The sequence below is a fragment of the Thalassophryne amazonica genome, chromosome 4 (genome assembly GCF_902500255.1).
Source record: "Thalassophryne amazonica chromosome 4, fThaAma1.1, whole genome shotgun sequence".
Taxonomy (NCBI): Eukaryota; Metazoa; Chordata; class Actinopteri; order Batrachoidiformes; family Batrachoididae; genus Thalassophryne; species Thalassophryne amazonica.
Window position 1 is genome coordinate 127,847,853 of NC_047106.1, and position 26,120 is coordinate 127,873,972.

At 44.7% G+C, this 26,120-nt stretch overlaps 1 protein-coding gene across 1 annotated transcript in view; it reads right to left on the minus strand.

Annotated features, from left to right (window-relative positions):
• Positions 1-12,654, minus strand: part of LOC117508714 (N-acetyllactosaminide beta-1,3-N-acetylglucosaminyltransferase 2-like) — a 31,112-nt gene extending 18,458 nt beyond the window's left edge. Inside the window, exon 1 of the mRNA XM_034168532.1 lies at positions 12,554-12,654. The gene's annotated coding sequence lies outside the window, so the exon portion shown is untranslated. The remainder of the gene's footprint in view (positions 1-12,553) is intronic.
• Positions 12,655-26,120: the final 13,466 nt, after the last annotated feature.

Genomic DNA, 26,120 nt, shown 5'->3' on the forward strand with positions numbered 1-26,120 from the left:
ACCAAGGTCAGAGCTAGTGCCATTATACCAGACACATTGAGAACGACTGGACAGATATGACATCAACCACGCAAGGGCACTTCCGGTAATCCCCAAAAAATTCTCCAACCTATCGAGCAAAATATGATAATCCACAGAATCAAACGCAGCACTGAGATTTAACACCAAAACCATAGTGGTGTCTGAGACCATTGCTCGCAGAAGATGATTCACTACTTTAGTGAGCGCTGTCTCTGTGGAGTGATATTTCCTAAAAGCAGACTGCACTGGCTCAAAAAGATCATTCTCAGTGAGGTGGCCTTCGGGCTGCCGTGAAACCACCTTTTCTACAATTTTGGAACAGAATGATAGATTTGATATCGGCCTGTAATTTTTCAATACACTAGGGTCAAGATTAGATGTCTTAAGTAATGGTTTAATCACTGCAGATTTAAAACATTTCAGAACAGATCCAGAGGTTAATGACAGATTGATCATTTCCAGCACAGTCGGCCCAAGAGTGGGTCACAGGTCCTCAACAACAAACTGGACCTCTCTTCTATGCTGTCGTCTGTTGGGCCACCAGCTACACAGAGCGGGAGAGAAAGAGACTGAACAAGCTGGTCAGGAAGTCCAGCTCTGTCCTGGGCTGTCCTCTGGACTCTCTGGAGGAGGTGCAGCCGCTCGGCGCAAAGCAACGCCGTGATGAAGCCTCACGGGACATGTTCTGGCATGTCCAGCTCATGCACAATCACAATCGGATATTCACACGACTGGAAATCAACCGGAATCCGTCTGAAATCCACCTGAAAGCTGTCCTGAGAGACCAACACCGAGGTGGTTTTGTCCCGCGTAATGAATGGCTCCGTGGCGCGTCCCTCCGCTTTTCTTTCCATGAAAAAAACTCCTGTAACGGTGGAATGTGCCGGATAAAGTGCTGATGTCCACATCTTTTCACAATTCCTGTGCTAGTCAGATGACATACCAGATCAAGACAGCGTCCAGTTTAAAAATGAACGGCACATTTCACTGTTACAGGAGTTTTTGTCATGGAAAGAGAAGCTGCTCCACCGCGTGTCGTGAAGCAGCCATTCGGTGCAAAGCAACGCCATGATGAAGCCTCACGGGACATGTTCTGGCATGTCCAGCTCATGCACAATCACAATCGGATATTCACACGACTGGAAAGCAACCGGAATCCGTCTGAAATCCACCTGAAAGCCGTCCTGAGAGACCAACACCGAGGTGGTTCTGTCCCGCGTAACGAACAGAGCCGTGGTGTGTCCCTCAGCTTTTTTCCATGAAAAAAAAACTCCTGTAACGGTGGAATGTGCCAGAAAAAGCGCTGACGTCCACATCTTCTGCCTTTTTATGAAAGTCAGACGAGGTCCCGGATCAACAAAGCTTTCACGTTGGAAATGACCTGGTTGCTCCAGCGGGGTGTCAGCCTGTCGATGGGGGCTTGGAGCGCGCCGCGCTCTCAGCAGTTGTGGGCCGTCCTTAAAGCTGCAGTAACACCCCGTAATCTGTTTAATCCCCATAAAATTGTCCCTGAAAGCCATATTAATTTTTTGAACAGTGTCCACCTGGAGGTCTCTCACAGTTTCTGGAAAAAAATTGATGCAGCAAAGCTCCAAATCGTTCAGACATTTATTCGCAATAAAAAATAGACGAGAGGGGTGGACCACACCTCACTCAAAGCCTGCTCACAGGCGAATGACGCAACCGACAGGCATGAAAAAAACTCACGCATGCGCACGAGGGTTCAAGATTGTCTGACGCAATCACACGTGATTCAAATCCATATGGTTTTTAAAAAAAATAAGGTTGGATACTTTTCTAACAGACCTCGTATTATATATATATATATATATATATATATATGCACACTCTTAAGGCTATGAAATTGGGCTATTAGTAAAAAAAAAAGTAGAAAAGGGGCTGTTCACAATAATAGTAGCATCTGCTATTGACGCTACAAACTCAAAACTATTATGTTCAAATTGCTTTTTTTAGCAATCCTGTGAATCACTAAACTAGTATTTAGTTGTATAACCACAGTTTTTCATGATTTCTTCACATCTGCGAGGCATGAAGTCAACCAAGTTGTGGCACCTTTCAGCTGTTATTCCACTCCAAGATTCTTTAACAACATTCCACAATTCATTCACATTTCTTGGTTGTGCTTCAGAAACAGCTTTTTTTTATGTCACCCCACATGTTTTCAGTTAGTTTTGACTGTGTTGAATGCTTGGTGTCCAAAGTAAAGGTCAAACAAGGTCAACATCCATTGGATTCTATGACATATGTTACCACATAACATAACTAAGCATGACAAATGGTGCAAACTATTCCATTCACTAATCCTATTAGCTCAACCAATAATTTGCATCACTTTTTTCACCAAAATTGAAGGAACTTTAACTTTTGACCCCTGTACAAACTGAAACTGACCTTTGTCAACATTTTTGCTGTTTTTAACCCCATAACTCCTGATCATTCAGTCATAGATAGTCCAAATATACCTTTTTGGAATCTATATGATCAGACAAATAATGTGGTGTACAACATGATTGTAACATGATTGGAGCTTTTTTAAATTTTAACTTTGCAATCAAATAAATAACAAAATTACACACAAAAGTTAGGTAACAGTAAATGTAAATATCAACGAATCAAAATTGAGGTAGTGGTGTATTTCACTGTTTTTACATTGCAATTTTACAAACATAAAATGAACGTGTTCAGACAGGAAGGCAAACTGGGTTGTACAGGATAGTCAGGTGCTTAATAGTTGAGAACAGTTGAGAAAGCACATGGTACAACACTGTATGGTTTTACATAAAAGGCGGTGTAATTTTCAGTTCAACTTTTTTAAAAAAATGGTACCAGTTTGTTTCCCATATCATGAGGATTAAGAATATATACAGTTTTTAGGGCTACATATTATAGTTTGTGTTGTGAAAGTGTAGGAACACGGACCCACAACAGGGGGCGCAAATGAACGGACAATGGAGGAAGTCAAATAACAACACTTTACTGTTGTGAATGAGCACAACAAACACGGCAGGTCACAATAGTATGCAATGAAGTCAATGTACAGAACGTGTCGTGGGCAGGCTCGAAGATAAGAGACGTCTGTCCAAAGCAGAACCGGAACCACACGATTTCCTCCGCCACCAAACCCTGGGAATACTGGAGCCGCCAAGTCCCGAACTCCCAGGTGGTCACTGCCTCCGCTTGTCGGATCTGGTACTGCTGGCGAGGAACAAAAACAGTTAGATGTAGGTGGGTTTACACCCAGCAACACGTATGGTGGGAAAATCCACCTCCACCTCTCATCAAAAAGCTGGTAAATGCAGGAGTATGGTTACTTATCAACAGGTAGGAGAAAAGTCCAACTCGGTCTCCAGCTGCAAGCACTCACTCTGCTGTCAAAAACACAAAGCAACAATATTCTGCTGTCAGAAAGATAATTCAATCGGCTGAGCTCGTTACCTCCTAAGAATAGCGATATCTCGGCAAAGAGGTGGAGATGTCGTCCTGCTGATATACAGATGAAGATCAGATGATTGGTGACAGCTGTCACCCCGGCGGCTCCTGTGAGGTGGCAGCGCCCTCTTGTGCCTGGAGCCCGCACTCCAGGCAGGGTGCACTCTGGTGGTGGTGGGCCAGCAGTACCTCCTCTTCAGCGGCCCACACAACAGGACCCCCCCCTCAACGGGCGCCTCCTGGCGCCCGACCAGGCTTGTCCGGGTGGCGGCGGTAGAAATCGGCCAGGAGGGCTGGGTCATCAATCAATCAATCAACTTTTTTCTTATATAGCGCCAAATCACAACAAACAGTTGCCCCAAGGCGCTCCATATTGTAAGGCAAGGCCATACAATAATTATGAAAAACCCCAACGGTCAAAACAACCCCCTATGAGCAAGCACTTGGCAACAGTGGGAAGGAAAAACTCCCTTTTAACAGGAAGAAACCTCCAGCAGAACCAGGCTCAGGGAGGGGCAGTCTTCTGCTGAGACTGGTTGGGGCTGAGGGAAAAAACCAGGAAAAAGACATGCCGTGAAGGGGGGCAGAGATCGATCACTAATGATTAAATACAGAGTGATGCATACGGAGCAAAAGAGAAAGAAACAGTGCATCATGGGAACCCCCCCACAATCTACGTCTAAAGCAGCATAACCAAGGGATGGTCCAGGGTCACCCGATCCAGCCCTAACTATAAGCCTTAGCGAAAAGGAAAGTTTTAAGCCTAATCTTAAAAGTAGAGAGGGTATCTGTCTCCCTGATCTGAATTGGGAGCTGGTTCCACAGGAGAGGAGCCTGAAAGCTGAAGGCTCTGCCTCCCATTCTACTCTTACAAACCCTAGGAACTACAAGTAAGCCCGCAGTCTGAGAGCGAAGCGCTCTAATGGGGTAATATGGTACTACGAGGTCCCTAAGATAAGATGGGACCTGATTATTCAAAACCTTATAAGTAAGAAGAAGAATTTTAAATTCTATTCTAGAATTAACAGGAAGCCAATGAAGAGAGGCCAACACGGGTGAGATATGCTCTCTCCTGCTAGTCCCCGTCAGTACTCTAGCTGCAGCATTCTGAACCAACTGAAGGCTTTTTAGGGAACTTTTAGGACAACCTGATAATAATGAATTCCAGGATGAAGCTCCTCTTCACCCAGGAGCGTTCTTCCGGTCCGTACCCCTCCCAGTCCACCAAATACTGGAAGCCCCGGCCCATCCGATGGACATCCAAGAGCCGGCGCACAGTCCAAGCCGGCTCTCCATCGACGATCCGGGCAGGAGGCGGTGCCGGTCCAGGAGCACAGAGGGGTGAGGTGTGATGCGGTTTTACACGGGACACATGGAAAACTGGATGGATCCGCAGTGAGGCCGGAAGCTGAAGCCTCACTGCGGCTGGACTGATGACCTTGAGTATCTTGAAGGGACCGATGTAACGGTCCTGCAGTTTGGGGGAGTCCACTTGGAGGGGAATGTCCTTTGTTGATAACCACACCTCCTGCCCTGGCTGGTAGGCAGGGGCCGGGGACCGCCGGCGGTCTGCATGGGCTTTTGCCCTCGTCCGGGCCTTCAGCAAGGCAGAACGGGCGGCGCGCCACACCCGACGGCACTTCCGCAGGTGGGCCTGGACCGAGGGCACACCGACCTCTCCCTCCACCACTGGAAACAACGGGGGCTGGTACCCCAGACACACCTCAAAAGGGGAGAGGCCGGTGGCAGAAGACACCTGGCTGTTATGGGCGTACTCAATCCAGGCCAAATGGGTACTCCAGGCCGCCGGGTGCGCGGCCGTCACGCAGCGCAGGGCCTGTTCCAATTCCTGATTGGCCCGTTCTGCCTGCCCGTTGGTCTGAGGGTGGTACCCGGACGAGAGACTCACCGTGGCCCCCAGTTCCCGGCAGAAGCTCCTCCAGACCTGTGAGGAGAACTGGGGGCCACGATCGGAGACGATGTCTGTTGGAATCCCATGCAGCCGGACGACGTGGTGGACCAGGAGGTCTGCTGTCTCCTGGGCCGTCGGGAGCTTCGGGAGGGCCACGAAGTGGGCCGCCTTGGAGAACCGGTCCACTATCGTGAGGATGGTGGTGTTGCCCTGGGACGGCGGGAGGCCCGTGACAAAATCCAGGCCGATGTGGCACCAGGGGCGATGAGGCACAGGCAGCGGCTGGAGCAGTCCCGGTGCCCTGCGGTGGTCGGCCTTGCCCCTGGCGCAGGCCTGGATATAATCCCGGATGTCGGCCTCCAGGAACACCCACCAGAAGTGCTGCCGGACAACTGCCACAGTTCTCCGCACCCCCGGATGACAGGAGAACTTGGAGCCGTGACAGAAGTCCAAGACTGCAGCCCTGGCTTCTGGTGGGACGTAAAGTTTGTTCTTCGGCCCGGTTCCGGGGTCCGGGCTCCGTGCCAGGGCCTCCCGGACGGTCTTCTCCACGTCCCAGGTGAGGGTGGCCACGATAGCGGACTCCGGGATGATAGGTTCCGGTGGATCCGACAACCCAGTTTTGACTTCGTCTTCATGCACCCGGGACAAGGCATCCGATCTCTGGTTTTTGGTCCCGGGGCGGTAGGTGATCCGGAAGTCAAAACGGCCGAAGAACAGTGACCAGCGGGCTTGCCTGGGGTTCAGCCGCTTGGCGGTCCTGATATACTCCAGGTTAGAGCATGCCATAGGTATTAAAGGCAGTGCGATGCGGTGGTTTGAATCATATTTGTCTAATAGATTACAATTTGTTCATGTAAATGGGGAATCTTCTTCACAGACTAAAGTTAATTATGGAGTTCCACAAGGTTCTGTGCTAGGACCAATTTTATTCACTTTATACATGCTTCCCTTAGGCAGTATTATTAGACGGTATTGCTTAAATTTTCATTGTTACGCAGATGATACCCAGCTTTATCTATCCATGAAGCCAGAGGACACACACCAATTAGCTAAACTGCAGGATTGTCTTACAGACATAAAGACATGGATGACCTCTAATTTCCTGCTTTTAAACTCAGATAAAACTGAAGTTATTGTACTTGGCCCCACAAATCTTAGAAACATGGTGTCTAACCAGATCCTTACTCTGGATGGCATTACCCTGACCTCTAGTAATACTGTGAGAAATCTTGGAGTCATTTTTGATCAGGATATGTCATTCAAAGTGCATATTAAACAAATATGTAGGACTGCTTTTTTGCATTTACGCAATATCTCTAAAATCAGAAAGGTCTTGTCTCAGAGTGATGCTGAAAAACTAATTCATGCATTTATTTCCTCTAGGCTGGACTATTGTAATTCATTATTATCAGGTTGTCCTAAAAGTTCCCTAAAAAGCCTTCAGTTAATTCAAAATGCTGCAGCTAGAGTACTGACGGGGACTAGAAGGAGAGAGCATATCTCACCCATATTGGCCTCTCTTCATTGGCTTCCTGTTAATTCTAGAATAGAATTTAAAATTCTTCTTCTTACTTATAAGGTTTTGAATAATCAGGTCCATCTTATCTTAGGGACCTCGTAGTACCATATCACCCCAATAGAGCGCTTCGCTCTCAGACTGTAGGCTTACTTGTAGTTCCTAGGGTTTGTAAGAGTAGAATGGGAGGCAGAGCCTTCAGCTTTCAGGCTCCTCTCCTGTGGAACCAGCTCCCAATTCAGATCAGGGAGACAGACACCCTCTCTACTTTTAAGATTAGGCTTAAAACTTTCCTTTTTGCTAAAGCTTATAGTTAGGGCTGGATCAGGTGACCCTGAACCATCCCTTAGTTATGCTGCTATAGACGTAGACTGCTGGGGGGTTCCCATGATGCACTGTTCTTTCTCTTTTTGCTCTGTATGCACCACTCTGCATTTAATCATTAGTGATCGATCTCTGCTCCCCTCCACAGCATGTCTTTTTCCTGGTTCTCTCCCTCAGCCCCAACCAGTCCCAGCAGAAGACTGCCCCTCCCTGAGCCTGGTTCTGCTGGAGGTTCTTCCTGTTAAAAGGGAGTTTTTCCTTCCCACTGTAGCCAAGTGCTTGCTCACAGGGGGTCATTTTGACCGTTGGGGTTTTACATAATTATTGTATGGCCTTGCCTTACAATATAAAGCGCCTTGGGGCAACTGTTTGTTGTGATTTGGCGCTATATAAAAAAATTGATTGATTGATTGATAAAGAAGGAATCATATCCTTAAACCTAGTTACAGCGCTTTCTGAAAGACTTCTAGTGTAATGAAACTTATTCCCCACTGCTGGGTAGTCCATCAGAGTAAATGTAAATGTTATTAAGAAATTATCAATCAATATCAGATAGAAGGGAGTTTTCAGGGAATACTGTTAAGTCTTCAATTTCCATACCATCAGTCAGAACAAGATCTAAGATATGATTAAAGTGGTGGGTGGTCTCATTTACATTTTGAGCAAAGCCAATTGAGTCTAATAATAGATTAAATGCAGTGTTGAGGCTGTCATTCTCAGCATCTGTGTGGATGTTAAAATCGCCCACTATAATTATCTTATCTGAGCTAAGCACTAAGTCAGACAAAAGGTCTGAAAATTCACAGAGAAACTCACAGTAACGACCAGGTGGACGATAGATAATAAATAAAACTGGTTTTTGGGACTTCCAAGTTGGATGGACAAGACTAAGAGTTAATCTTTCAAATGAATTAAAGCTCTGTCTGGGTTTTGGATTAATTAATAAGATGGAATGGAAGATTGCCGCTAATCCTCCGCCTCGGCCCGTGCTAAGAGCGTTCTGACTGTTAGTGTGACTAGGGGGTGTTGACTCATTTAAACTAACATATTCATCCTGCTGTAACCAGGTTTCTGTAAGGCAGAATAAATCAATATGTTGATCAATTATTATATCATTTACTAACAGGGACTTAGAAGAGAGAGACCTAATGTTTAATAGACCACATTTAACTGTTTTAGTCTGTGGTACAGTTGAAGGTGCTATATTATTTTTTCTTTTTGAATTTTTATGCTTAAATAGATTTTTGCTGGTTATTGGTGGTCTGGGAGCAGGCACCGTCTCTACGGGGATGGTGGTAATGAGGGGATGGCAGGGGAGAGAAGCTGCAGAGAGGTGTGTAAGACTACAACTCTGCTTCCTGGTCCCAACCCTGGATAGTCACGGTTTGGAGGATTTAAGAAATTGGCCAGATTTCTAGAAATGAGAGCTGCTCCATCCAAAGTGGGATGGATGCCGTCTCTCCTAACAAGACCAGGTTTTCCCCAGAAGCTCTGCCAATTATCTATGAAGCCCACCTCATTTTTTGGACACCACTCAGACAGCCACTAATTCAAGGAGAACATGCGGCTAAACATGTCACTCCCGGTCTGATTGGGGAGGGGCCCAGAGAAAACTACAGAGTCCGACATTGTTTTTGCAAAGTTACACACCAATTCAATGTTAATTTTAGTGACCTCCGATTGGCGTAACCGGGTGAATTACAATCTTACCAAATTTACGCATACCCTTAGCCAGCAGTTTCAAATTTCCTTCAATGTCGCCTGCTCTGGCCCCCGGAAGACAATTGACTATGGTTGCTGGTGTCGCTAACTTCACATTTCTCAAAACAGAGTCGCCAATAACCAGAGTTTGATCCTCAGCGGGTGTGTCGCCGAGTAGGGAAAAACGGTTAGAAATGTGAACGGGTTGGTGGTGTACACGGGGCTTCTGTTTAGGGCTACGCTTCCTCCTCACAGTCACCCAGTCGGCCTGCTTTCCCGGCTGCTCGGGATCTGCTGGAAGGGAACTAACGGCGGCTAAGCTACCTTGGTCCGCACCGACTACAGGGGCCTGGCTAGCTGTAGAATTTTCCACGGTGCGGAGCCAAGTCTCCAATTCACCCAGCCTGGCCTCCAAAGCTATGAATAAGCTACACTTATTACAAGTACCATTACTGCTAAAGGAGGCCGAGGAATAACTTTCACACCCAGAGCAGAAAAGTGCGGGAGAGACAGGAGAAGCCGCCATGCTAAATTGGCTAAAAACTAGTAGCTGCGCTAAGCTAGCGGATTCGTAAAAACACACAAAGTGAATAATGCGTAAATAATTTAGAGGTGATTCAGCAGAGGGAGTGCTTTAGTTAAGGCATGTGAAGATTACACTGTGAAACAAATTGTTATCTAGTTATCTAGATCAATCTAACTGTGCAGATTAAACAGCTAACAGATACAGAAAAACACTGCTGTGCTCCAGAACAGGAAGTGATACAATACCGCAGTGAGAGCCAACCACCAGTAGAGGCAAAGCGCTGTAGTAAATTACTGGTTGCCCAGTAACCATAAAAGATAAACAGATAAAGAGAATATAATGAAGCATTAAATTATTGGTTGCACAGAACTTTTAAAAAAATGGTACCAGTTTGTTCCCCATGTCATGAGGATTCAGAATATATATAGTTTTTAGGGCTACATATTATAGTTTGGGAGTTTATCCCAGACAGACACACAGACAGACTCAAAACTTGGATTAATCTTTTTAGTCACATAGCGCTACTATTATTCTGAACACTACTGTACATTAAATTATGCTTTGCTTTATTTTTCATTTACACTTCACCATATGAGGCTCGACTTGCTCTGAAAAAATGTGTGTGCACGAGTATTCATGTTTTACAAACTCCAGTTCATGTTTTGGGAAAACAAAGGCATGGTTTTATGTGCACACAACATTTGTAAATGAGGCACTGGATGAAAACAAAAAAATGGGAGCATGACAGTCCAACAGTCAAAGAGAAGAGTCAGAAAAGCCCTTTGGAAGTTTGGTGTTTCCATCAAACTCGTGGACCTGACTGACCCTATGACCTTGGTACCTCAGATGATGGTGGTTCCGTGCTCTTTCAAGACAACCACACACAAACACTGCAACGTCTATGTTGTAACTACTGCTGGCAAACAGGTTCTCTAAATCAATCAGCAGCGTATGAATGATTAAGTCTTGTCACTCTTTAAAGTGACTCGTTTTTTTCTGTCCCTCTCGCAAAAAAAAAGCAAACTCACTCCATCAAAAAGATAGATAAGTTTCATGCATTCCTTAAGGATCATCATACCCATGCCACACCTTATTCTTACTGGTATATGAACAATTTCCTGTAGCGTGACAGGTAACCAGAACAATCTGTCACCTGCATGGAAAAAAAGCATCATTTGCATCCATGTTCCTCTTGAGCCATTCATTCAAAATAATCCTGTTAGCCACTTACATTTCAATATGACAGCCGTCATTTCTGGTGTACAAAAAAACATTCCACCACAGATTTTCATTCACTGCAGGGATTTGGATAATTTTGGTCTTGAATTGTGTGTTTTTGACCAAATCAACATTACAATGCCAAACCCTCTTCTGAGCTTCTTTGTGACATTTCTAGCAATAAAAAAGTACATGAAACAGGAATAATTGCAGCAGAACATGAAGTGTGGCCAGAGTACAAGTGTAACAGAAGAAAAATGTTCAACAAGGACGTTCTGTTCGATCATTTGCACATGGTGGACATAAAATTGATGATCATTTATCCACAGTCACATAGCGTGACACAGTGAAAGGTCAAACGCAGTGTCCGTGTCACAGACATCATCAGTTCCTCCATGTTTGTCAATTTCATTGGGCAGCACTGTGACTTAGTCGTTAGCACTGTTGCCTCACAGGAAGAAGGTCATGGGATCGATTCCCACCTGTGGCCTGTCTGTGTGGAGTTTGCATGTTCTCCCTGTGTTTGCGTGGGTTTCCTCCCACATTTAAAAACATACAGGTTAGGTGAATTGGAAACTTTATAACTGTCCAGGTCTCGCTTGCAAAAGAGATCTTGATTTCAATGGGACTAACCTGGTTAAATTAAATAAACTGTCTTTGTAACTGCCACCCAGTGTTTGGGGGTGGACACACCCCTCAGCTTGTTCTGACATCAGGCATCAATCTTTTTTCCTCAAGACTGCGACCAAAGTCCTGTTTCACTGGTTACAGTCATACACTTCCTCAATACCTCAGTGTAATCAGTTCAAATATTATACACAACCATTAAATGATCTGAGAAATCAGTGTCAAAAAAAAAAAAAAAAAAAACAGTAACATGCAGTGTGACACACACTTCTAAATTCAGAGTACTTCTAAATTCAGAGTACTTTTAAATTCAGGGTATTGCAGGATTTTGTGACATTCATTTGCTTGTTGTGGTCGAATAATTTTCATAGTGTTTTATTTGTGCATTTCCATTAAAATGGCAAAATAAAAAATGGGCAAGTACAAAATGACCCAAGTATCAAATTGCTGAGAGTTTCTCGATTAACTTTTGAAGCAGATGGGTTAAAAGTAAAGGTCGTCAGAAAAAATAATAAAAACAAAACAAAAAAATTAACCAGTGAATAATTTAGAATCAACTAGTACAAGAAAGTACTAGTGATGAAATTGTGACAGTTGGAATATGGTATCTCTGCAGCCAATGTGATTAAATTTCATACTTTTCTACCAAATTATCATATTCACAAATTAAAGTTTTCTATAAAAAATCCTTTGTGTAGCGTTTTGATGAAGGACTTAGAAAACTACATGAACACGATTAAACCATATACTAAGTTTTTGTTAATATGCCATACTCATCATCAAAATCAATCTCGGGATTAAATTTAGAGGAAAAAATATCAAGGCAAACCTTTAATAAGTCAAAGTGACGTTGTGGTCACAAAGCCATCATGACAAATAAATAGCAAGAAAAAAAAATCTGAGTTTATCCACAATCAAAAGACCCTAAGTGACCCAAAATTTGTATATCTCAACTCGTATGACGTCACGAAACTGTTACAAAATTACGTTTTTAACTCGGAAAAACGCGTGTGCGCGTGCCTCGCCCCTCCGACTGGCTCACAGAAACACGTGTCGGGCTTCGTTTCGCTGTGGCTCCATCCTCTTCGTTCTTTACAGTGATGTCAAAAAGTTATTTTAATCTAAAAACACACCTGACGCACTGAACCGTTGCTTGGAAAGCACACAGTCACCTGTGTTACAAAGTGTAAGAAAACCCGTTGATTAAAGCGTGTGATGGGGTGAGTCAGAGAGCTAATAACGTGCTGTACCTTACCTCACAGTGCTGCTTCAGCCCGATGCAGAAATCATAAGCAACGGCGAGGGAGCAGCACAGGTTTTTGATGACACCACACCCTGTTTCCCCTCCCGTGTTTGGAGATCTCAACCTGCCTGCCGGTTGTGTTTACTTCAACAACAAAGACACTTCCCCGAAGGATTTAACAGAACCCTGAGCACCTGGATCCGGATTAACCAGGTCCGCTGCTTCAGAGAAACCATCAGGCTGCTCTTCAAAGTGTGGCCGTCTGAACGAGGCTCGGCTCCAATACACGAAAAAGGTGTGCAGGACTGTTCAGGCCACGGCAGGCAGGGGCGTAGCACCAAATTCTGGGCCCTAGGTACTAGCCATATTAAAGACAACCCCCCACCACACACACACACACAAATCAAATCAATTTTATTTATATAGCACCAAATCACAACAAACAGCTGCCCCAAGGCGCTTTATATTGTAAGGCAAGGCCATACAATAATTACGGAAAACCCCAACGGTCAAAACGAACCCCTGTGAGCAAGCACTTGGTGACAGTGGGAAGGAAAAACTCCCTTTTAACAGGAAGAAACCTCCAGCAGAACCAGGCTCAGGGAGGGGCAGTCTTCTGCTGGGACTGGTTGGGGCTGAGGGGAGAGAACCAGGAAAAAGACATGCTGTGGAAGAGAGCAGAGATCAATCACTAATGATTAAATGCAGAGTGGTGCATACAGAGCAAAAAGAGAAAGAAACACTCAGTGCATCATGCGTCATTCGCAACCGACAGGCAGGTATAAAGTTTGCATTAATGTTATCTTGGTTCTTCCTGGGTGGTTCTTATGGCAACTGATCCAATCCCAAGCAAGGACTATTTGTATATAAAAATGTATTTCCAAACTGATACATTTTGGGTTTCAAATTAAATTTATGTAGCTTTTTACCCCTCGAAATCCTCAAAAAGCTTCTGCTTCGGGGGGCTTTGCCCCCCCTGAGCCCCCACAAGGGGGTTGCCCCTCGACCCCACCGGGGGCCCTGCGACCCACTGGACCCCCAACTCAAGGATTTGAACCCCCCTTTCACATTCCTATATACGGCCCTGCCTTAGATCACACCTGGGAGTCAGAACCCTTTTTAAAGTTGGTGGAGCAATCTGAAAATTCACAGAGAAACTCACAGTAACGACCAGGTGGACAATAGATAACAACAAATAAAACTGGTTTTTGGGACTTCCAATTTGGAAGATTGCTGCTAATCCTCCGCCTCGGTCCGTGCTACGAGCGTTCTGGCAGTTAGTGTGACTCGGGGGTGTTGACTCATTTAAACTAACATATTCATCCTGCTGTAACCAGGTTTCTGTAAGGCAGAATAAATCAATATGTTGATCAATTATTATATCATTTACTAACAGGGACTTAGAAGAGAGAGACCTAATGTTTAATAGACCACATTTAACTGTTTTAGTCTGTGGTGCAGTTGAAGGTGCTATATTATTTTTTCTTTTTGAATTTTTATGCTTAAATAGATTTTTGCTGGTTATTGGTGGTCTGGGAGCAGGCACCGTCTCTACGGGGATGGGGTAATGAGGGGATGGCAGGGGGAGAGAAGCTGCAGAGAGGTGTGTAAGACTACAACTCTGCTTCCTGGTCCCAACCCTGGATAGTCACGGTTTGGAGGATTTAAGAAAATTGGCCAGATTTCTAGAAATGAGAGCTGCTCCATCCAAAGTGGGATGGATGCCGTCTCTCCTAACAAGACCAGGTTTTCCCCAGAAGCTTTGCCAATTATCTATGAAGCCCACCTCATTTTTTGGACACCACTCAGACAGCCAGCAATTCAAGGAGAACATGCGGCTAAACATGTCACTCCCAGTCCGATTGGGGAGGGGCCCAGAGAAAAGTACATTGTTTTTGCAAAGTTACACACCGATTCATTGTTAATTTTAGTGACCTCCGATTGGCGTAAACGGGTGTCATTACTGCCGACGTGAATTACAATCTTACCAAATTTACGCTTAGCCTTAGCCAGCAGTTTCAAATTTCCTTCAATGTCGCCTGCTCTGGCCCCCAGAAGACAATTGACTATGGTTGCTGGTGTCGCTAACTTCACATTTCTCAAAACAGAGTCGCCAATAACCAGAGTTTGTTCCTCGGTGGGTGTGTCGCCGAGTGGGGAAAAACGGTTAGAAATGTGAACGGGTTGGCGGTGTACACGTGGCTTCTGTTTAGGGCTACGCTTCCTCCTCACAGTCACCCAGTCGGCCTGCATTCCCGGCTGCTCGGGATCTGCTGGAAGGGAACTAATGGCGGCTAAGCTACCTTGGTCCGCACCGACTACAGGGGCCTGGCTAGCTGTAGAATTTTCCACGGTGCGGAGCCGAGTCTCCAGTTCGCCCAGCCTGGCCTCCAAAGCTATGAATAAGCTACACTTATTACAAGTACCATTACTGCTAAAGGAGGCCGAGGAATAACTAAACATTTCACACCCAGAGCAGAAAAGTGCGGGAGAGACAGGAGAAGCCGCCATGCTAAACTAAGAGCTAGTAGCTGCGCTAAGCTAGCGGAATCCTAAAAACACACGAAGTGAATAATGTGTAAATAATTTAGAGGTGATTCAGCAGTGGGAGTGCTTTAGTTAAGGCACGTGAAGATTACACTGTGAAACAAATCGTTATCTAGATCAATCTAACTGCGCAGATTAAACAGCTAACAGATACAGCAAAGCACCGCTGTGCTCCGGAACAGGAAGTGATACAATACCGCAGTGAGAGCCAACCACCAGTAGAGGCCATATATATATATATATATATATATATATATATATATATATATATATATATATATATATATATATATATATATATATATATATATATATATATGCACACCCATACACACATACGTATACACATACACATATGCATATGTACCTACATATATAAGTACATATGCATATATATAAACATGATTGGGATTGAAAAAGAGAGAGGAGCATCTTAGCATCTTATTTACAATATGTGAAGTGGAATTAAGATGTGATAAGGTGACATTAGTGCAGGGATTTGTAAATGAGTTGTTACTGCACATGATTTGCGGACATATTAATATTGCACATGATTTGTGGACATATGGTTATTTCACAGTGTTATTGTACAGGTGCTTTTGTTTCTTTCTCTAAAATTATATTGTAGCATTACTGGTTATTATTACCATTGTTGTTGCTATTATTACTAATATATAAATAAAAATTAATTTAAAAATATTACAATTTGTAATACATTTGACTCTTTTAGCACACAAATATGTTGACAGCTGCAACAGCTTTTTGCTAACTTTAACATTGAAAATGCCATAGCCATGCTAACGTGTTAGCATCAGTCCCGTTTTTAAGTTATAAAATACATCTATCAACTGTTTCAGAAGACCATAACAGATAAGATTAACATAAAAAGCTAAATATTACTCACAGACATATGCTTTTTGGTGGTTTTAGTGGGGAAAAATTAAGATAAAGTGAAATAGAGAGGAGGGTGTTAACCAAGCTCAAATCCATCAACAACTCCTCTCACCCTCTGCAATGGACTGTAGTCGAGCTGACCAGCTCGTTCAGTGACAGACTGAGGCACCCTCAGTGCAAGAAGGAACGATACCGCAAAACCTTCAAAATTAGTGCATTACTTTAAAACTAAAACATATATATTTTCACTTTCTAAAACTTCAGACGTGATGATAATTTAAATAACTTGTCCGAAATTAGTTTGGTTAAAATTGTAACCATAAGTTAAAATTGTATGCCTCTGGATGACTTGGGTGATATTGCCAGCTTATCAGTATGGGGTCAAAAGAAATTAGCTTTTTTCTTTTCTATGACCAGCTCTCCTTTGCCTGCAGAGGATAGAGTGGTTTCTTCTAGAACCAGCTCTCCTCTGTTCTTAGAGGATACAACTGCGCATCTACTACAAAACATTTAACAGGTAGGTACTCAACTGATTGACAACTGACTTAATGTTTGTTACTGTTAAGCTTTGTTTACTACGTCTGCAAAAATGTAAGCAGTCTAAAAATTATCGGACCAAAACTTATCGGAAGATAATTGGTCCGATGATGATTTTCAAAGTTATCTGAAAAGCTAATCCGATAATGAAAATATTATCTTCGATAATTAGCGGTTAGCGGAACTGTGCCCAACACTGGCAGAAAGAGAAATACCCCAACCTCAAACAAACTGCACAGAATTTGACTGCACTTTTTAGATCAACTTATCTGTGTGAGTCTGCCTTTTCACACATGAAAATCATCAAGTCAAAACAGAGATCCACCATGACAGATGACCACCTTGCGGCCTGCTTACGGCTGGCAGTCAGATCTTACTGTCCGGATTACGAGAGACGAGCTGCCTCCTCTCAGTGCCAGAAATCCCACTAAGGTAGGGAACAACTTTTCCAACTTGAATTAAGGATTGTATTATTCAAGTTGTTTGTTGTGTTGTTACAGGCCAGTCCTAGGCCTACTTGTGCTTATTCTTTGCACCATGCACATTTACTGCAATAATGTATTATTACTGTTAAAACTTTATAAAAAAAATTTGTGCCAGAAAACTGTCTTATTATATTCGTGCACAATAAATTGCGGCTACGCTATGGCGTTCAATATGGCTTGGTAGATCTCGATACACTGGCAACTTTAAAAGTAGATCTTGGTTCAAAAAAGGTTGGGCAACCCTGCTCTAAGCAAACAAAATCTATTCTATGCCAATAAATGTACCTCCATGTTTGCCATGCAAACATGGCAATGCAAACACCCAATAACAACATTTATCACGCAGGGCCTCATTTTCTAACTCCTTTCTGCACTCTCTGCAATTTGGCACAGACATGGACCAGAACTAACCAAATGTGGGTGTGTTGACAGAAGTACACACCGTAATGTGTGCGCTGTGTTCTGTGTTTCTGAACCTCGTTGATACAGTACTGTGTTACATTGATAAGGCACAGACACAACATATCTTTGTCAAGAAAATAGCCAGCTTTAGAATGGTTACAGATACACCTGTAGTTATTATGAAATACTCATATGAAGGCATATATCTCTTATGGTCACATGACCTTTGAGCCTTGGTAACCTTGGAAGCACCCTGCTCAGAGTGACACTCTCATTGGACCGACTGTTGAGAAAGTGAATGCACGGACCCACGTTAGGGAGCATAAATGAGCGGTCAATAGGAATTCCAATAAATCACAATTTATTATGCAAAGGTGCAAACAGGGTTCCAAATATGCAAAGTCCAATTAAATAACAAATGGTGACACGTGGGCAGGCCCGAGGGCAGGAGACGCCTATCCAGCGAAGAGCCGGGACCCACGTAGTTCCGCCGCCAGCCGGAGGTCTGCAACACACCAGAACCGCCAAGTCTTGGAACCCCAGGTGGCCACCGCTCAAGGCTGTCGGACCGGAACTGCTGGCAGGAGCAAAAACAGATTACGTGGGTGTGTGAACACCCAGCAAACAGTCATTAAATACACAGTAATCCTCCAGAGGGAAAAATCCATGTACTCCCAGAGTGCAGAGGAAAACTAGAGAACGTGCAGTGTCAATTGTTATACTTAGAAAAATAAGAAGTGAGGAGTGGAGATGCCAGCTCCTCCAAACTTCCACAAACCCAGCTACAAGCTGTAAGTATACAAAAGATCACAACTGCAAAGACTTCAGTTACAATGAATGTGCATACGCCACAAAAGGGCTGAGTAGGTTTACCTGCGAGGTAAGCTGATAACTCGGCAGAGTTATGGTGTCCTTCCCAGGCTTTATGGTGGAGATGATGAGATGGAAAACAGCTGACAGCGTAACGGGGCACACCTGGTGGTACCAAAAGCTAGTGCGCCCTCCAGAGGCCCAAAAGATGCCAGCATGGCAGGGCGCCATCTGGTGGTGGGCCAGCAGTACCTCCTCTTCAGCGGCCCACACAACAGGACTCCCCCTCAATGGGTGCCTCCTGGCACCCAACCCGGCTTGTCCGGATGCTCCAGGTAGAACTCCGCCAGGAGGCAGGATCCAGTATGAAGTTCCTCTTCACCCCAGGAGCGTTCTTCTGGGCCATATCCCTCCCAGTCTACCAGATATTGATACCCCCGGCCCCTCCGATGAACATCAAGGAGTTTTTTCACCATCCAGGCTGGTTCTCCATCGATGATCCGGCCAGGAGGTGGTGCTGGTCCAGGAGGGCAGAGGTCCGATGTGTGGTATGGCTTTATTCGGGAAACATAAAAAACTGATGTATCAGCAGTAAAGCCGGGAGTTGGAGCTTCACACCGGGCTGATCACTTTAATGATCTTGTAGGGTCCGATGTAACAGTCGGTTTAGTTTTCATGGCGTCCGTTTGTAGAGGGATGTTCTTTGTTGGAGAGCTAAACCTTCTGCCCGGGCTGGTATGTTGGGGCCGGGGCTCGTCGGCGGTCCGCATGGTCCCTTAGCCTGCGTACAGGCCTTCAGGAGAGCAGAACGGGCTTTCTTCACACCCGACGGCATCTCCTGAGGTGAGCCTGGACTGAGGGCACTTCGACCTCTCCCTTGACGCTGGAAACACGGGAGTTTGATACCCCAAGCAGACCTCGAACGGGGAGAGGGCCGGTAGCTGACAACACCTGGCTGTTATGGTGCATACTTGATCCAGGCCAGGTGTTGACTCAGGCCGTCGGGTGCACAAAAGTGACGCAATCTCAAGGCTTGCTCCAAGTCCTGGTTAACCCGCTCTGCTTGACCGTTAGTTTGTGGGTGGTACCCGTAAGACAGGCTCACCGTGGCCCCCAGCTCCCTACAGAAACTCCTCCAGACCTGCGAGGAGAACTGAGGACCACGGTCTGATACAATGTCCGTGGGGATACCATGCAGATGCACAACGTGGTACACCAGGAGGTCTGCAGTCTCCTGGGCAGTCGGGAGCTTAGGGAGGGCCACAAAGTGGGCCGCCTTTGAGAACCGGTCCACTATCGTCAGGATGACCATCTTGCCCTGGGATGCAGGGAGACCCGTGACGAAGTCCAGTCCTATATGGGACCAGGGGCGACGAGGCACAGGCAACGGCTGGAGGAGTTCCTTCTCCGGCTGGTGGGAAGCCTTGCCCCTGGCGCAGTTGGTACAAGCCCAGATGTAGTCCCTGGTGTCGTTTTCGACTGACGGCCACCAGAAACGCAGCCGGACCACTGCCACAGTCCTTCGCAACCCCCGGATGGCAGGAGAGCTTGGAGCCATGACAGAAGACCAACACGGCAGTCCCCAGCGTCTGGTAGCACGTACAGCCTATTGGGTGGTCCACCTCCTGGATCCGGGGTGTCCGCGTCAGAGCCTCCCTGATGACTCCCTCCACATCCCACGTGAGGGCTGCGACGATAGTGGATTCCGGTACAATGGTGTCAGGTGGGTCCAACAGCCCTTGCTTTAATTCCCTCTTCATGCACCTGGGACAGGGCGTCAGACCAGATGTTCTTGGTCCCGGGGCGGTAAGTGATCTTGAGTTAACTGCGTCCAAAAAACAACAACCACCGGGCTTGCCTGGGGTTCAGCCGCTTAGCGGTCTGGATATATTCCAGGTTCCGGTGGTCGGTAAGAACCACAAATGGGACCACAGCTCCCTCCAACAGATGTCTCCACTCCTCAAGGGCCTCTTTCACAGCCAGGAGCTCCCGATTGCCAAAGTCATAGTTCCGTTCAGCGGGGTTAACCTGTGGGAGAAGTAAGCACAGGGGTGTAGAACACTATTGGACTCCTTCTCTGGGACAACATGGCTCCTATCCCTGAGTCAGAGGTATCCACTTTGACAATAAACTGGCTGGCTAGAACGGCTGCACTAGAACTGGTGCAGTAGAAAACCGGTGTTCAACTCCCTAAAAGTGGCCTTGCACGATCCGACCAGGTGAAGGGGACTTTGGTGGAGGTCAGGGCTGTAAGGGGGCTAACTACCTGACTGTAGCCCTTGGAGACTGCCGTCCTTCTTTCCCACAAAAAGAAACCTGCACCTAACGGGGATGAAGAATTCCGGATTAGCCCGGCAGCTAAAGAGTACCGGATGTAGGTCTCCATTGATTCGTGTTCAGGACGTGCGTGAGAGGTTGTACAGTCTGCTGGACGGATACTCAGCGCCTGGAACCAAATCAATGGCACAATCATACGGTCGATGCAGGGGCAGGGTGAGTGCCAGATCCTTGCTGAAGACGTCAGCAAGGTCATGATACTCAGCCGGCACCTCCGTGAGATTGGGGGGAACTCTGCCCTCTTTAACGTCATCACCAGGTGGCACTTAGGATCTCAAACACTCCCGGTGGCAGGTTTCGCTCCATTGAGCCACAACCCCAGACGGCCAATCGATCCGGGGATTGTGCTTTACCATCCATGGGAAGCCCAAAATTCTCCTGGAGGTTGAAGGTGTCACAAAGAACACAATCTCCTCCCTGTGATTCCCAGAGACAACCAAGGTTAAAGGCTGTGTCTGGTGTGTGATTTCTGGTAGTAGGGTGCTATCTAGTGCCCGCACCTTCAATGGCGAAGGAACAGCCACCAGAGGGAGCACTACTGCCTTAGCCCACCTACTATCCAGTAGGTTCCCTTCTGATCCTGTGTCGATCAGTGCTGGAGCGGTAAGGGTTAAATCCCCACAGAGAATGGTGACTGGGAGTCGTGCGCACTTTCGTGGAATGCCCGTGTGGTTTGTATGGCTCACCCTTAGCCCAATCTCTAAGGGTGAGCGTTGGAGTTTAACCATTTGGGGCAGTCCTTTTGCACATGCTCAGTCGAGCTGCAGTAAGAACACTCTCCACGGGCCAGCCTCCTTTATCTTTCTTTCTCTTTAACTTTAGCCCTGCTCGTGTCCATAGCTTCGTCAGCAGGGGGAGCTGGTGCAACGCTGAGAGCCCTGGCTTTGGAGTGGGGAGAGGATTGCGCTACTTCGGCTCTAGAAGGGAGAGGGACGGCGCGCACCCGACCACGCCCTTCATCTCGCTCCCACTTGAATTCCTCTAACCGATGGTCTAAACGAATAACTAGATCGATAAACCCGTCTAAATCCCGCGGCTGATCCTTAGCCACCAGATGCTCCTTTAGGGCCGGAGACAGCCCGTTTACAAAGGTGGCACGGAGTGAGACTGAATTCCAACCAGACCTCGCTACCGCAACGCAGAAGTCGATTGCGTAATCAGCTGCACTCCGTCGTCCCTGTCTTATAGACAGCAGAATATTAGAAGTGGACATGGATGACCTCTAATTTCCTACTTTTAAACTCAAATAAAACTGAAGTTATTGTACTTGGCCCCACAAATCTTAGAAACATGGTGTCTAACCAGATCCTTACTCTGGATGGCATTACCCTGACCTCTAGTAATTCTGTGAGAAATCTTGGAGTCATTTTTGATCAGGATATGTCATTCAATGCGCATATTAAACAAATATGTAGGACTGCTTTTTTGCATTTGCGCAATATCTCTAAAATTAGAAAGGTCTTGTCTCAGAGTGATGCTGAAAAACTAATTCATGCATTTATTTCCTCTAGACTGGACTATTGTAATTCATTATTATCAGGTTGTCCTAAAAGTTCCCTGAAAAGCCTTCAGTTAATTCAAAATGCTGCAGCTAGAGTGCTAACAGGGACTAGAAGGAGACAGCATATCTCACCCATATTGGCCTCTCTTCATTGGCTTCCTGTTAATTCTAGAATAGAATTTAAAATTCTTCTTCTTATAAGGTTTTGAATAATCAGGTCCCAACTTATCTTAGGGACCTCATAGTACCATATCACCCCAATAGAGCACTTCGCTCTCAGACTGCAGGCTTACTTGTAGTTCCTAGGGTTTGTAAGAGTAGAATGGGAGGCAGAGCCTTCAGCTTTCAGGCTCCTCTCCTGTGGAACCAGCTCCCAATTCAGATCAGGGAGACAGACGCCCTCTCTACTTTTAAGATTAGGCTTAAAACTTTCCTTTTTGGTAAAGCTTATAGTTAGGGCTGGATCAGGTGACCCTGAACCATCCCTTAGTTATGCTGCTATAGACTTAGACTGCTGGGGGGTTCCCATGATGCACTGAGTGTTTCTTTCTCTTTTTGCTCTGTATGCACCACTCTGCATTTAATCATTAGTGATTGATCTCTGCTCCCCTCCACAGCATGTCTTTTTCCTGGTTCTCTCCCTCAGCCCCAACCAGTCCCAGCAGAAGACTGCCCCTCCCTGAGCCTGGTTCTGCTGGAGGTTTCTTCATGTTAAAAGGGAGTTTTTCCTTCCCACTGTTGCCAAGTGCTTGCTCACAGGGGGTCGTTTTGACCGTTGGGGTTTTTCCGTAATTATTGTATGGCCTTGCCTTACAATATAAGGCGCCTTGGGGCAACTGTTTGTTGTGATTTGGCGCTATATAAATAAAATTGATTTGATTTAATGACACCTCGGATAAACTCATGACTCTCGAGAAATCATCCCAGTCTTTCGCCGCTGAGCATAAAAAAATGCAGGATAAACTATTTGATCTGGAGAACAGAAGCCGCCGCCAGAATATAAGAATTTTAAATATCCCGGAGGGAGCTGAGTCCAACAAGCCGACCGAGTTTACATCCAGATTCCTTTCTGAAGTGCTTGGTGAGGAAAACTTCTCCACTCCTATTGTTATCGACCGAGCTCACAGGAGCCCTGCCTCGAAACCGCGCAGTGGCGAACGTCCCCGACCCACAATCGCCCGCCTCCACTATTACTTGGATATAAGTAAAATCATGCCTCTGTCCCGGGCCAAAGGCAAGCTGTCATATGAAGGATCCCAGGTCCACATCTTCCCATATATGAGCCCAGAGGTGGGAAAACAACGAGCCGCCTTCAACCAAGTTAAAGCCAATCTTTGCAATGCCGGAATCCAGTACCGAATGCTTTTCCCAGCGAAGCTCGTGATCACGCAGGACGGCTCCAAAACAACTTTCACTGACCCAGATGCAGCGGAAAAATACCTGGCATCTCATCGAGAAGGGAACTGAAAAATTGTATCAAAATGGCACTCAATGCAATGGCCCAAGCAGACTGAAATAAACAATTTACCAGGTACCTCGCACATAATCCTAACTACATTTATAATTTGAAACAAGAATATTATAATATTATCTGGTGTCTATTACATTTGTAATGGCCTAATCATAAGTAATATGGTCTGAAAAAACAACAACAAAAAAAGGAAAATAGGAGCTTAGTGGTAAGTCTAATGTTTACACTCAAGCACTCCTCTGAGTTTAGACACTTTTTGACTCAGTTCAAACTTTTACTCTGTCATAGTTCTTACAGAGTAGTTAGTTCAGGGGAGCACAGGGAGGGATTGGGGTTCGTGGGGTTCAAGAGTTTTTGTTTATATGTTTGCCTGCATCTGTATACAATTTAACCTTAGTCTTAATCGGAGGCTGTCCAAAAACACAAAAATGAGTAGCTATATTTTTCCAATTAAATAATCATGGCTAAGCGCTGTTGGGTATTTTCGCCTCCAAACATTCTTAAAACCTTGATAAGACAAACAGAGTCAAGAAACACCAGTGAGACAGAATGTCAATTTTAGCTCGCGAGGAGTGCAGACAGTCCGTACACGTAGTACCACTGAGAGCACTGAGGACTGCTGCGCATGCTCACTCTTTTTATTAGGAGAAGCTCTACCCACATTGAGAAACTTGTCCTAAGGGTGGGGGGAAACATCGCAAGACAAGTTTCTTCCCGTAAAACAAAACATCTTATGGCACGTATACTAATGATTGCAGCTGCGTGGAGAAACTTTTGTTTAATCTTATCATTGGAGGTCAGCACATCCTGTTCTTGCAGGCTCGTCTGTTGTACTTATCATCTGTTCTTCATCTGCTTGGAATGTTCCTGTACTGCACAGCACAAGGTCATAAATTTACAACAGTCAAAAACAACCTCCAACTCTTCACTCCCAGTTCAGACTGACCCCAGCATGCTAAAGCAAAGTTGAATAACAAGTACATTCTCAGGGCTACTTTAAGACAGGTGTAAAACAGCACAATAACATTTTATCAGAACAAAGACAAAGGTACAAATGTTTAACAGTGATAAACATATATACAAAATCTTTAACAAGCGCTTAAAAGGTATCGGACACCAAATCCTGGTTAAAATGATTTCTTGGAACTGTAAAGGTCTCAATGGTACCATCAAGCGTGGAAATGTGTTGTCTCATCTTAAAAACCTAGAAATGGATATTGGATTTCTACAAGAAACTCACTTAAAAGATCATGACCATAAGCGATTACATGCTAAATGGATAGGTCAAGTATATCATTCAAAGTTTTCTGGAAAAAATAGAGGGGCAGCCATTATTATTAAAAAGACAGTTCCCCTCATAGCATCAAAAGTGATATCTGACCCTCGTGGAAGATATATAATTGTTGCTGGAAAATTATATAATAACCCGGTTATTCTAGCTTGTATATATGCCCCCAATATTGATGATGAAACTTATTTCTAATTTTTTCACTGCAATCCCTAACATGGACTCTCATCGTTTGATTATTGGTGGAGATTTTAATCAAGTATTAGACCCTACAATTGATACATCCTCCCAAAAAGCACTTAACATATCAAAATCAACCAAAACTATTCAAAGATTTAAAAACACCTTCAAAATGATTGACCCATTCAGAACCTTAGCTCCAAACAAGAAAATATTCCTATTTCTCCCCAGTACACCATTCGTTCTCTAGAATAGATTTCTTTCTGGTTGACTACTCCTTTCTAACAAATATCAAACATTGTGATTATGAAGCAATTGTTATATCTGACCATAGTCCAGTATCATTCCATTTAGAGATAGGATACAGTTTACCAACTAAAAAATGGCGATTTAACAACACGCTCCTATCACACAAAAAAACAGTAGATGAATTGCAAACGCAAATTAAATTATTCCTCCAAATAAATGATGAACCTGAGATTAAAAGATCCACCCTATGGGAAACATTAAAGGCATACCTAAGAGGCCAAATTATTTCAATGAATAGTCTGATAAACAAACAGCGTAGGGAAGAGGAAACAAAACTAACTCAAGAAATTGTTGAAATTGATCAAATCTATGCCACTTCCCCATCACCAGACTTGTATAAGAAAAGACAATCAATACAGACAAAACTCAACCTTTTATACACAAATGAAACGAAACAACTGACACAACTAAGACACAAACAATATGAATACGGAGAAAAAACAGGCAAACTGTTAGCTCAGCAAATTAAAGAAGTAGCAATGTCCAGGCTAATTCCAGAAATTAGAACAGATACAGGACAAATAAAAGATCCAGACATAATAAATAATACATTCAAGAATTTCTATTCTAAATTGTATTCCTCAAAATGCTGAATTTTAAAAAACATTTTTAGATCAGATTACCCCTCTGCTTTTAGATGTTTATAATGAAGCACTAACAGGTTCTCTACCTCCAACACTATATGAGGCATATATTTCCCTGATTCACAAAAGTAACAAAGACCCACTTAATCCAGGTTCATATAGACCCATAAGTCTATTAAATGTGGATAATAAAATACTGGCCAAAACACTGGCCCTCCGTTTAGAATCAGTCTT